The following is a 13,517-nucleotide window of genomic DNA, read 5'->3' on the forward strand; positions in this document are numbered from 1 at the left end:
GAGGAGCTGCTGTCACCTGCAGGTGCCTCCTGCACCTGAAGCCCCGAGGGCCCTGTCCCTGCTGCCCCAGAGTCAGCTGGGGAGTCTCCCTGGGAGGTCCGGCATGGCTGGGGGACAGAGTCAGGACCCCCTGCAGCCACCCCAGATGGCAGAACCAGTGGGGTGGGAGCACAGGGGTGTCAGCACACCCAGGTGTGCAGCCACAGGCACACCTTTGCACACACACACACACACACACACACACACACACAGGACTACACGCGGCACTGATGTCCCAGCATGGACAGACACAGGCACCTCCTCCTCCCCCAGGCACTCAGACATGCACAGACAGGCTCACACGTGTGCACAGACCTCCGTGTTTGCACACAGCAGCACATGAACACCGATACACACACACCAACACAGCCAGATGTGCACACCAGCAGATGTGTGCGTGTGCACACAAGGGCACTTGTGTGAGCATGCACACCCCCAAATCCACACGCACACGCTGTACATCCACACCCATGCACACACACAGGTGGTCTCTGTGCGCATGAACCCCCCAAAAATGCACACACATGAACACACATGGACACAGGCACAGGCGCCTGCTTCTGCCCACACGTGTTCTGTGTGCCCGGGGTGCCAGAGGGTGCTCCCGGTGCAGCCGCTGCCCGCCAGCCGCTCTCTGGAGTTTGAGATCGAGGAGGAATTTTAAATGTATTGACCCCTGACCCAGCCCTGCCTGTGAGGGGAAGCCAGACCTTGAGCTGCCCCCAGCTGGATGGGGACGGTGGGCTGCAGGGGATGGTGATCCCTCAAAGCTCATGGAGTGCAAAGGGGACACCCTGCCTTACTCCCCCTTTTTCTGCACCCTGTGTGCCCCCCACCTTGGGGAGCACCAAGAAGGATCACTCCAAAACCTCGCTGCCTGCAGCACTTGTGTCTTGGGGATGCCACAGCTGTGTGTCCCACACCAGGAGGGTCCTGTGGGAGCAGGATGCCCCTGCCATGCCCTCTGCAAAGGGTCCCAGGCCCCCTACCCTGCTCCTGCCTGGTTCCCAGCATCCCTGCATCCCACGGAGGGGTTGCAGTGATGGCAGTGTAATTAAAAACGCAATTAAGCGCTGCCACTTAGCAGAAAAGTCATACAGTTTGGGGATAATTATCTGACAATATAACAAGTTGCCCAACATTAATCAGGCGCTGATCTGCTCTGGCAGCTGTGCTCCCAGCTCGGGACGCTGTCTTAGCGGCATCCTTCAAGAGACAGCAATAAATCAGGCCCTTATGGGGGCCCTGGGGGCACCACACTGTCCCCTGCCTGCTCCCTGAGTGCATTTGGGGACTTTTGGGGTGTCAAAGCAACATCCTTCCCACCCAGCCCCACAGTACTTTGTTCCTGCCTGAGGGTGCTGAGAGACACCCAGGGCAGCAGGGCAGGTCCCAGGGGTTCAGCCCTCACCCCAAGTGGAAGGGATGCTGGGGCACCCTTGAAAGGAGATCTGGTGGGGATGGCTGTGCCTGGGGGAGATGCCCAAGGCTGGGGGTTGCCCATTCTTCTCTTTCAAGGGGCAGAAAGAGCTCCCTGCCCTCTCTCGGAGAGGCAAAGGGACCCCGGATAGTTGAGGCACAAGAAGTGAAAGGGGACTCAGCGGCTGCCAATCCCATCAGTGATGTGGGATTTTAACAAGTATTCATGGCTTGTTTGTCAGTGTTAGTGAAGCCTTTGCGCTGTAACAATATTAAACCTGAAGCAGAGGCGGGTCCTGCTCTGCCGAGCCCCAGCGTGGCCCGGGGACTTCATGCTGGGGCAGACCCATGTATTTCCCCACCCTAGCTGCCCTCCCATTGCTGTTCCCTGTCTTGGATGCTGAGGGGTCCCACGCCACAGGGACTCCTCGGTGCCATATCTCCCTGACCTGGAGATGAGTCCTTTTGTGACTCTTCCCTAAATTTATCGCCATAGCCAATGTGTTGGCACAACTCGCTCGCAGCGAGTTCCTTCCGTGCTGCTTTGCCGAGCCCCGAGCTCTGCACGTCCGTGTCCCCATCTCTGTCCCAGCCTGCCCATTCCGGAGGGGGAAGCACAGCCCTGTACAGCTCTGACTTCTAAGGACCCGAGATAAAAGCAGAGCTCCTCGCCTTTGTTCGAACTCCGGCCGGCGTGGGCTGGGGAGGGGGAACCGCCAGAAAGAAACCAGCAGCTTAACACATTCACTTCGCCCCTAATTTGCCGGTTCTGCCACAAAATCCCATTACAAAGGGCTTAGCGCTGCGCCCAGGAAGAGGTCACCGCCGGGGGCCCCCGAGGAGATTTTCCAGTCACAAAAAGCACGAGAAAAGAGCAACCCATCTCCCTTGGGCACTCCCCGGCACGGTGAGGGATGGGCACAGTGTCCCCGAGTCCCCTGTCCCTCCCTGCTCTTCCACCCTGCACCTGGCAGCAGGGGAGAGCGGTTGCAGAGGTGCAGCTGGGTCAATTCACCTTTATGGCTCCAAACCAAATAAAATGCGGATGGGCATTGATCCGCAGGTGGTTGAACAGGGCCATAAAACACCGGTCCCAGCAAACGGGCCCTGCCAGAGGCTGCCCTGGGCTGGGTCCCTGCGGTCTGGGGGGGACGTGGCTGTGGTGGCCATGGGGTGACCCCTCAGCTGGGTGTGCAGGGAGGATGCTGGGAGCTGTGGGGAGCCCAGAGTTGCTCATGGTATCCCTGTGCCATGGGGTCTGGCTGTGCTGGGCTGGATGGAGCAGCCTGCTAGCCCCAGGCACCCAGCTCAGCTGGGATGGGGGAATTTGGGGGACTCTGAGGGTAGGGGGTGTGAAAACGGCAGAGTGGGTACCCATAGCTGGAGCTGGCCGCAGGTGGGTGGGCAGGTGTGCACCAGTGGGTGCAGCTGGGCATGGGGTATGCACACACACCCCCTGACGGTGGCAGCCCGAGCACGAGTGGACACACACCTGTGCAGGTGTGCACAGCCCCTCAGTGGGACAGGGACAGAGCAGCTCACAACCACCGCATGGGGCAGTGGCACAACAGCTCAGCACACCGGGATGGGGCATGAACCCCCGGCATGGGGACAGCTCTGGGCTGGGGCACAGCTGTGAGTTTGGCACGGCTGCTGCAGGCTCGGCACGCTGGTGGAGAGGCGAGCAAGGCCCGTCGGTACTGAAAGGAACGCGGCGAGCGCCCGGGCGGGATGGAAATGAGCCCCCGGGGGTCCGCGCAGCACAAAGGCGCCCGCTGGGGTGGGCCGAGACCTTCCCAGCCCCTCGCCACAATGTTTGCAAATACCAAAGGCCACTTATGGCGGGGCTGCCGGAGGGGAGGGCGAGGGGGGCTCCCAGCATCCCCCTCTGACCGTGGGCTCTTCAGCTCCGCAGTGCCCCGTGGATGCCCCATGGCACCCCAGATGGTGCGGCGAGGTGGGCAGGGGCTGCCCCACGCCTTTGTCGGTGTCTCGCTGCTGGAGCCAGGGGAGCAGGGAGTGCCGGGCAGGAATGTCCCCTCTCAATGCCCACCATGCTGGGGCTGACAGCCCTGAAATCGGGTTGTCACATCCCGTCTGGGCAGCCCTTCACCTCCATTTGTGGGGGCTTGTTCGGCTCCCGCCTCATTCAGCCAACACAAACATCACTTAACCCTCTGGCTCCCGCCGGCCCCGGGCGGGGACTGCCGGCCCCAAACAGAGAATTGGGCACCAGGATGTGCTGCTGCCATCCTGCTGCAACGCCTGAAGGGATGATGTGAGATACCCCACGGAGCCAGGCTCTTTGGAAGGGAAGTTTAGAGTCCTCAGGACCCCTCACCCCTGACCTCAGAGCCCCCAGCAGACAGCCTGAGCCAGGACTTGCTGCCTGCCCCAGGACTGGGGGGCTCACGCCAACCCCTCTGACACCCTACACGCTTTCACCGCTGCCTCCCTCCAGCCCCTACGACCACCCTGAGACCCCTTCCCACCCCCCCGCGGGGACACCCACCCCGCAGCAGCCCCGGCTGCCAATGAAAGCAGGAGCAGGGGCCTTTCCTTTGACACAATTAAGCAGCCCGGGGTCCCAGCGCCTCGGCTCGCCGCAGTGTGTTAAATTAATGTAGCAGAAAAAATCATTATGCGGGGACACAGATGGAAGTGACCAAGCAGAAAATGCGATGTGCAGCGGCAGAGGACCCCTCTTACCCGTGTAAACACCACGGGGAAGAACAGGTTTCCCAGCTCCCAGGCGAGGAGGTGACCGCAGCCTGCCGGAGGGCTTCCCCCCCGCACTACCACTGGGGTGAGCCCCTGATAGGGGCAGACATGGGGGTCCCATGGGCAGGTGAGGGGGCAGATGGTGGGACCCCCCGGGCAGCAGCTACCCCAGGTTTGGGAGGGCTGGCCAGCGAGCTGGGCAGTGCGTGTGGCCGGGCCTCTGCTCACAATTACCATGTCATTATGTGCCGGCACAGCCGTGGCTAACGGAGCAGAAAAGTGGCCCCTGCTCAGCACCCGTGGGGAACAGGGTGAGGGGGCCCCAGGGAGCACCCAGCTACACGTGTACATGTACCCAAACATGTAGCCAGCACATGACCCCAGGGGTGGGGGCTTATTCCCCAAGTACCACCACCCAGGAGACCTCTCCGTGGGTGCACGCCCCAGTCTTGCCTGCCTTCATGGCCCCAACTTAAGGCACCAAAGGGACCTGCACTCAGCCTGGGGACCCTCTCAGTCCACAAGGGAGCTGCCCTGGAGACGGCTTCTGCTCCCCAGGGAGGCAAGCCCAGGGCAGGCAGGGTCCTGGGGCTTGCCTCAGCAAACACTGAGGGCCGCAGGGCGGCTCCCAGAGACCTTGCAGATTAGTTGCCCCCAAACACTGGGCTAAGGGTCCCCACACCAGGACCGAGCATGGGGCACAGCAGGATGCAGAGGGAATGGAGGGGTGCTGAGCACGTGGGAAACAGAGAGTTGGATGTCACCAAGGCAAGCTGTCCTCTTCCTCTCTCATGGGTCCTACCTGCTGCTTGGGCAGGAGCTGGAGCCTCCCCGTTTGAATCCACAGGTATTTTAGTGGCCTAAGACTGGCCCTGGATCTGTGGGGACCACTGGTGGTCCCTAGACAGCCCAGCTCCCCTCCTGGCTGGCTTTATACCCTACGGCCTCCTCCAGCCTGGATCATCCCCAGCTGGCCAACCCATGGCAACCAAGGACTAGTTTACACACTTGCCCTTGCTTGCCAGGAGCTCCCAAGTGACAGCATTAGGGCACTTCCTGTGCCACCTCCCTCTGGGGCTTGCCGTGGTGGGACATGAGGATGGACATGGGGTCAAGGGGGTGGCTGGACACTGGCGCAGGGTTATCATACTGAGGTGGTGTGGGATGATAACCAGAGCTCCCTCCTGTCAGCACTCTGCGGTGTGAAAGTAGGATGGGGACAGGGACAGTCCTCAAGCCCCTGTCCCCCACCTTGGGGACGCCTTGGGATGGCGGGTGCCTGCTCCCTGCTGCCTCCCTGTCTGGCTTTGTTCCCACTGGGCTGTGTTCCCACCCGCCCAATATTCATGTGGGCCCCTTCCCTCCCCGGGGGGCTGCTAATCCCCCCCGAAACGGGCCAGGGATTGTTGACCGAGCTGCCATATCCCTTGAACAAGCAAGCCTGGGCCCCGCAGCTGCCGCCGGATTAAGAGTCACCCTTTGGCTGCCACAGCCCCCGCGCCAAAGCCCCTGCCCCCCCAGAGTGCTCGGCCCCCCATGCATGAGGGAGGGCAGCCAACAGCATGCCAAGGAGATGGTTATTTGGGGCACTCCTGCTGTCAAAACTGACAGGTTTAGTGTGGCTCTGCCAGCACCCAAAATGCCTCATCTGCTGGGTCTGGCTTGTGTTGGCAGTGCCTGGGGAGTGGGGGCCAGGAGCGTGCCAGCCTGCAGGAAGGAGCCCTGGGAGGGCGTTGGTGGCGTGACACCGGCACTGGCATCGGTGGCTGCCAGGTCCCCTTCCTGCTGCCACCAGTCATGGCAGGGGCACAGCTGTTCACAGCAATGGCACAGGGTGAGGAGCAGCTCTCACGCTCCAGAATTGTGGGTCATTGGAATTACATTAATTAGCGTGTGCTAATGGTATCTAATTAACACCCAGCTGTGCTGATGCAGAGCTTGCTAAGCCAGGCACCTGACCCCTGCCCTGCTGCCTCAGTTTACCCACCTGCAGCAGGGTGAGCCTGGCACCTGGTGCTCTGTGGAGCCAAGGGATATCAAACCAGCAGGGAAATGCTGCAGGGAGAGGGGACCAGCTGCTGGCTTGTTATCAGGGCCAGCCCTGCCAAGTGCCCCATCCGGGGCAGCCTCTGGCTATCTTGCTATCTCAAGAGCTCGCTCTGGGTTGGGGTGGACATGTCCACACACCAAGAGGGTGTTGCTGGATGCCCAAGCCAGGGTGGCTGGGGGGTACCCAGGGATGTCTCAGGGGCTGAATAAATCGGGGTGGGAAGAGCAGAGTCCCATGGTTCTGTCTGCTCCTGCTGCAGAGAGGAACAGTGGGGGCTGCCCTTTGTAGGGGGAGTCAGGGACCCATGGGTGCTTTTCATACCTGGAGAGATTAAAAAACATCTTTTGACTCCACTAACAAGCTCCCAGAGCCCTGCAGAAGCTTTCATCCTGGTTAAGTGCACAGAGCAGATAAAGGGTCCTCAAGGGTCCCCAAGGAGCTGGCTGAGATGCTTGCTGTCCTCAGTGTGCATTTTTGGTGGCAAGCCATCTGTCCCTCCCTCACAGGGACCCCCGAAGCCCTGCACAAACCTCAGGAGTGGTGCTGGGCACATACTATCATGGGCTGTAAAGAGGAAAAGCCCTTTTCTCATGCTGTGCCCATCCCAGCCTCTCCTAGAGAGTCTCTGCCTCCAGGTGATGTGTGACAAGCAACCTGTGTAATGGGTGCCATGCCCCAGCAGGTGGGCTTGACCCCCAAATACTGCAGGGATATCTGGAAACTGTGGTTCCACAACATCAGCATTTAGGGGCATTTTGGGGCCAGCCCCATCTGGGCAAGGGGTTGGTGCAGGGGGAAAGGGTACTTCAGAAATTGCAAACCCCGGCACAAGCTGTCCTGCCTTCAATGCAAGCAGTGAGTGTGAAGTTAAGAGATAAAGAGGGAATTAGGAGATAAAGTCTGCGTAATCCCAGTTGCTCTATGCAATTAAAATGAGCTTCACCCCGCTGTAATTGGATGGAAGCTGCCTGCCAGCGTCAGCGCAACCGGGAGCGCTGGGCGAGCAGGCGCGGAGGATTCACCGCACCGAGCACGGAGACTTATCTCCCCGCCAGAAAAACTGAGAGGGCAGCGGCACAGAGAGCGGGAGTTAATGAGATGAAAATGGAAAGCCTGGCACAAAGGATTAGCTCCCGGCCGGCTCTGCTGCTGAAATCCCAAGGTTCCCTGGAAAGGCTTTCCTTGCATCGTGGATGCATCCTGCCTGGGCCTGCTTTGCAGAGGAGGCATGTGCTTGGAGCAGGAAAATTTGTCCCCTCTTCATCACTTTGACCCCTCAGTTGGAACTGGGCTGTCCCAGCCTCCAGCTCCCCCTGCTCCGTTGTATCCGTGCCCCAGTGCCCGGTCTCCCCCCGGAGGGTCCCTGCACAAGACGATCCCTAACAGCATTTACAGCTGCTGGTATTAAGCAGAAATAAAAAACCCCCAAGTGCAGATTAAAAGGACACTGATGGAATGCCAGCAGAAGAATTACAGCCCTAATAAACTGCTGCCTTCTGCTGGGGGTGGGTGACAAGGGGGTTTACGAGGCCATTTAAACTTCACTGTCAGAAAGGTGTATTAAAGCTATAAAGGTCTCGTTGCCTCTCCTGTCCCCTGGATGCCGGAGCATGGCTGTGGTCATAAATCCACCTGCTTGCAGCCTGGGGCGAGGGGCCCAAAGCCCCTTGTCCCTGGGAAAAGCCAGGAAGAGCAGTGAGGCCTCCTTGGCTGGGGTCTTGGAGGGTGACGTCAGCCCTGGCGCAAGATAAATGCTGACCCGACCATGGGCCGGCAGGGACAGGATTATCTCGGCGCGGAGGCCGGGACGTGCCTCGTCCATCACCCGCTGCCCACCCGCCGGGAGCATGTGAACAGGGCCCACACCCCCTGTGCCAGCACACCCTGTCCCCTGCCTGCCACCTGGGCCCAAGGGACAACAGGACCATGGCTGGGACCACAGCACGGCTGCCATCACACTGTCAGGGACAGCTCCTGCCTCATACCAGCCCCCAGGTGTGCTGTGCCACGGCTCCATCACCTGAGTCCTTGACCGCATGAGCCCCAGAGCTGAGGGTGTTATGGGACAGGCCTTCCCCATCCCTCTGCCTGGCTCTCCCCCATCCCTGCAGTCCTGCGTGTTTGTTTGCCAGGTCTGATGACGCTGGCTCACACACCTCGGCACTCCTGCTCCAGTGTTCCTGCCCCAGGCTTGGCTCATCCTCCTGCTCTGCTTCCTGCAAGGCTGGGCTGTGGACAGACACATCCACCACCTCCATGGGGCTGTCACCTTCCTCCTCTCTAACAGTGCCTCCCTTGGGGTCCTTCTGTGCCATTGGGGATGGGGCCAGGCACAGGGACAGGGATGGGGACAGGGACAGGAAGGGGGATGGTGCTGAAAGGTGCTTTCCAGCAGAAATCACCTGGCACAGCCTGACTCACCGCCCTGGGGTTGGGTCATGGTTTCAGCTTCATCCTCCCGGGGTGCAGTCCTGGTTCCCCGCCTGGGTGACAATGGGGACAACGGGAAGGGGGAAACTGCACCGGGGAGGTGGCAGAAGCTGAGCCACTCCTTAGGTGGTGACATGAGACACCTTTCTTTCCAGGCACCAGTGTAGGGCTGCTGGGGCGGCAGGGGTGTGCTGGGGGTCAGTGGGGCTGGCTGGGGAGCACCAAGAGCAAGCAGGACTCAATGCAGGGAGTTAAGGGTGGATGATGGTTTCCTCTCCCCACAATATGCTCTGCTAGGAGCCACTCGCTCCTTCCACTGCCCCAGTTTGGAGGCCCTCGGTCCCTGCTGCTTCCCACGCAGGCTCATTAGCGAGTTCAGAGCGAGAAAACCCGTTAATGGCATTAAATGACTTCAGGCTGTGACACAGGGAGTGGGGATCCAAGCCCAAACCCTCACACACAGCGGGGACTTCTGCTTTTCCTCTTCCCTTTGAACTTCCCCAGCTGCCCCGGGCTGTGGTTCCCGGAGCACGGACCCGGGCAGCCGGGGCGGCGGGGCACAGCAGGGTGAGGCCGCCGAGCTCCCACCCGCTGCTGCACCCACCCCTGACCAGGCTCAGCCCATCTACCCCGGCTTCAGGGCAGCGCCCGCGTTCAGGGCATCACTCTGGGGTGCTTGGCTCTTGCAACAGGATGGGTCACGGGAGTTTTGGTTTTGCCAGGCTCCTGCTCATGCCATCCTCAGGGGAGGGCACGGGGAGAGGGCGCTGCTGGGGCCTGCCAAACGCCGTGCCGGTGGGTGAAGCCGGCGTGCGGGAGGCGGCCCGGGGCCCCCCCTGACTCAGGCTGCCGTGGCGGAGGCAGAGGTGGGGTAGCGATACCGGAGCTAAAAAAAAACCTGGCCGAGAGCCGCGGAGAGGAAATTTCTCATTAGCCAGAAATGTGTGGCTGAACCAGTCTGACACCCGGGGCGGCCCCCGGCCCCGCCGGCGATACCGGCCCCGGCTCCGAGGGAGATCAAAGCGGCAGAGGGGCAACAAGGGGGCTCAGCAGCAGCTGGGCTGTGGTTGTTGGGGGACTGGGACAGGGTGAAGGGCCTCCCCATCTGAAGATGCCAGATTTAGTTGGCAGGAAGGGCTGGGTGGGCAGTGGCATGGGTAATGCTGCCATGTGGGGCACAGGCATCAATATCTGTGATACTCCAGGATGGGGCAGGGATGTTGGCCAGCGAAACCTGGGTAAGGCAAGTTAGCAGGGATGGGGGCATCTCTACCTCTTGCTTTCAGCAATGCAGCAGTCCTTTGCTCTCCTCATTCCCAAAGGAGCCAGCATTTCTAGCTAGGGCAGCACTTGGTGGGAGCAATGCAGCCCCTGGCACCAGCCCCAGCCCTACCAGCAAGGCCACCATTGCTTTCAGTCTGATTTTCCCTGAAGATCCAGCCCTTCCCAGACTGCACTAGGTCAAGGCATTGCCCTGGTCTTGTTTAATAACCCGAAGCTGCTTTTTGCCTCCTGATCCGGTGTTGGGTCAGATTCTGCTCCCCAAACACAGCAGACAGGCGTGGGGTGATTGATGCGCGTGCATTTGCTCGCTGGCTGTGCTGCCAAAGACGATGTCAGCTCCCAGGCATCTGCGTGAGAGCTGCCTCCTGCTCCCCAAGGCAGCCCCCCGGCTCTCAGATCCCCTTTTCCAGAACATCCCAGGCTGGCTGGCAGCTTCTGGGGGTCTTGCCCCCATGGCCCCCTGTGGGGACACTCAGCCCCGATGAGGGATGAGGCTGAGCCCCAGCAGCAGTGGGCAGGGAGGATGGGCTGTGGTAGGGGCAGACGAAGATGGATGCTGTGCCATGTGCAAATCCTCTGCTAGCAACCAAAGGAGACTGGAAGGAAGGAATGGAAAGAAAATGATTAAAACAATTCGGGGGCTTTTTTTTTATAATTAAAAAAAACCTCTGGGAAAAAGCCGTGTAGGGTCCTGGCACGTGAACAGAGTCTGAAAGTGGTCTTAAAAATTACCAATAAATAATCTTAACAGGAAACAGAAGGAGCAGAACTGGGGTGTTCGTGGGTGTTTCATGGCTTCTTGTGAGCATGGGAAAATGTGCTGGGTCCTGTCCCTTGTGCTGTGGGGACAGCCCCTTCCTGGGTCATGGTGTGTCCTTGGCTCCAGCCATGAGGCAATGACCCGCCTGGCCCATCCTTGCCTGAGTGGGTTCAGGACGTGGCCCCCAGCACGGCTGTGCTTGGCCATTCCCTTGGGCACAGGGTGGCAGTGGGGACACGGCATGCTGGAGGTTGTGGGGAAAGCCTGTGCCTTCACTGGCCCGTGCTGGTGCTGGCCTGCCGGGTCACAGACGTGCTGTGCCAAGCCGTGCCGAGCCGTGATTCCTTCCAGCTGCGCCGGCCCCAGGCGGCTGACGGGGCTGCGGGATCCTCTCCCTGCCAAGTTGTTGAGGTGTCAGCCAAGAGTTAGCAGGGAAAACGCCAAGCAGCCGGCGAGCCGGCCAACCCATCGTCCTCAGCCTTCCTCCTCCTCCTCTGCTGCAGATAGCCTCCCACCCTCCCGCTGGAGCCCTGAGCCCCCGGGCCACCCCAGCAGGGTTCCCCCTTAACACCCAGTGTGCCTTCATCCCAGCTGTGCCCCTGGGACCCCCCACCGCCGCTCCCAGGGTGTTCCCCCCATCCTGGCCCCTCCACCTGGGGCGCATGTCCCCCTTCTCTGGGTCTGTCTGGAAAGGGACGATCCCCCCTCCCCGAACTTTCCAGCTCTCTGCAGAGCGGGAACAATCGTAGCCTTTGTCTTCCCTTAATCTCCTGGTTAGGAATTAAAAGGGGGGAAAAAACCCAGCAGCACAAAAGGCTCTTTTGCACGGGCTGGGAGGGGGAAGCGCAGGGCGCAGGCGGAGCACAGGCAGGGGTGCAGGCAGGGCTTGCCTTCCCCCCAGCCCAGCCTGGCCACCGTGCTCCCCAAGGGCCACCCCACGCTGCTCCCATCCCTGTGGCCCCAGGATGTTCCCGCAGTGGCACCCGAGGGCTGGCAGCCCCGGGAGCATCATCTGGTTCACTCAGCCCCTCAAAATGTCCTCACCCATTGGCTGTCCCAGGAAGAGGTAGGGAGCATCTTTTGAGGGGTATTGGACTGAGCTTGCACCCACGTAGGGTCAGGCACCTCCTGCTCACTGCCACGGACCCACTTTTATACACACAGTGCCCAAACACACCCTCACCTGCCCAGCACAGGGCTCCCTGCCACCCAGAGCCCCCAAGAACCACACAGGCACCACAGACCTCCATAAAATTCCTTAAATAATTTAATTGAAAAAAAGTCTTTCCGTTAAAAAATATTTTTACAAATGCACGCTCGCATTGATTTCCCTGGCTGCTGTTTTTCGCTGTTGCTTTTCTTTCACCATGGAACACAGTTTTCCCCCAGATCTGCATGGAAAGGGAGGAGGCAGGTACAGGATGTGGAGAGCTGCTGGGTGCACCCCAGGGTGCACCCCTATGGCTGGGGTGAGACCTAGGGCTGGCTGCAGGGATGGTGTGTCCTGCCCCATGAGAGCAGGGTATGCATAGAGAAAGGGATTTGTTGATCAAAATGAGAAGAACCCTTCCTCAAAGCAAAGCCAGGCCAGGATGGAGGGCTGAGATGGGGATGTCTGAGATGCACCAGGGCTCGTGGGAGCCCAAATTTTGCAGCAGCAGGGGCTGGAGGGCAAGAGAGGCAGGGGCAGCCCCTGTGCCCCATTGTGCTTCTGCATGGGGGGGCTGTGGGGGTTAGCAGGCCTCAAACAGACTCTCATATCTCTTCAGCCATTTGCTCTTAAAAGCCTCTCAATGCCAGGTTTCTCCTCCTGATCTGGGAGAGGGGTGAGGTCTGTCCAGCGCTGCTGTTTGGGGTCCCATCACAGCAGGGCTGGGGACCAGCCAGGGTAGGGAGCAAGCCAGGATGGGAAACCCCAGCAAAATGGGGCTGTGATCAGTCCCTGTCTGCCAACATCTCAGATAAATGTCACAGAGATGGTGGGATGTGGGGAGACCATTCCTGCTGCAAGACCTGCTGCCACCTGCCCTCCTGGACTTGTTTACCCTGTGAAGGATGGGGTTAATGCAAAACCCAAGGGCAGGCCTGTTCTGAGGAAAGGGGAAAAACAGCACCTGCCCTGTCAGCCTGGGGAGCAGCACCAAGCACTGGGAAGCATAGGGGTGCACCCCCTCATTTTGGGGAGAGACCACTTGCCCCTCTGGACTGCCAGAAAAGCACCCCAAAAAACAGTTAGCAAGGTGTACTGCAGCTGAGGGGGACCTGAGAAACCCAGGATGAGCAAGGGGTTCCACTTGGCTACTGTGGACACATCTCCCCTAGATTGAGGGCATGGGCTCCACCAGATCTGCTTTCCCAGAGGGTCACCTTGCCACCTGCAGCTGGTCCATTCACCCTGGTGAGCTCCCCCTGCTCGAGAGCCATTTTGTACAGGGGTGATGCCAGTAATCCAGAGGCGCCAGCGGGTGCTGCAAGCCCCCATGGGCCAGACTGCCCAGAGGGAGCAGGGGAGGAGCAGTGCCCTGTGGAGAAGCCCCGGAGCTATGGGGACTCTCTGGCACTGGATGAGCAGTGTGCACAGCTGCTCCCTGCTTGGCTTTCACATTCCCTGTTTGGTTCCCACAGTTCCAACCTGACTTGAGGAGGGTATGGGGGGAAAAGAATGCTGAGTATCTCTAGTACATTAGAGTTTCCTGACTGGCTCTGATCTGGGACGCAGAGCCTCCACCCTATGTGCCCCATGGGGAGCTTGCCGGGTCTCCTAGCACCACAGGGTTGGTACAGCATCACTGCCTGGTCCCTGTCAGGCAACCT

Source organism: Prinia subflava, chromosome 11 (genome assembly GCF_021018805.1).
Source record: "Prinia subflava isolate CZ2003 ecotype Zambia chromosome 11, Cam_Psub_1.2, whole genome shotgun sequence".
Taxonomy (NCBI): Eukaryota; Metazoa; Chordata; class Aves; order Passeriformes; family Cisticolidae; genus Prinia; species Prinia subflava.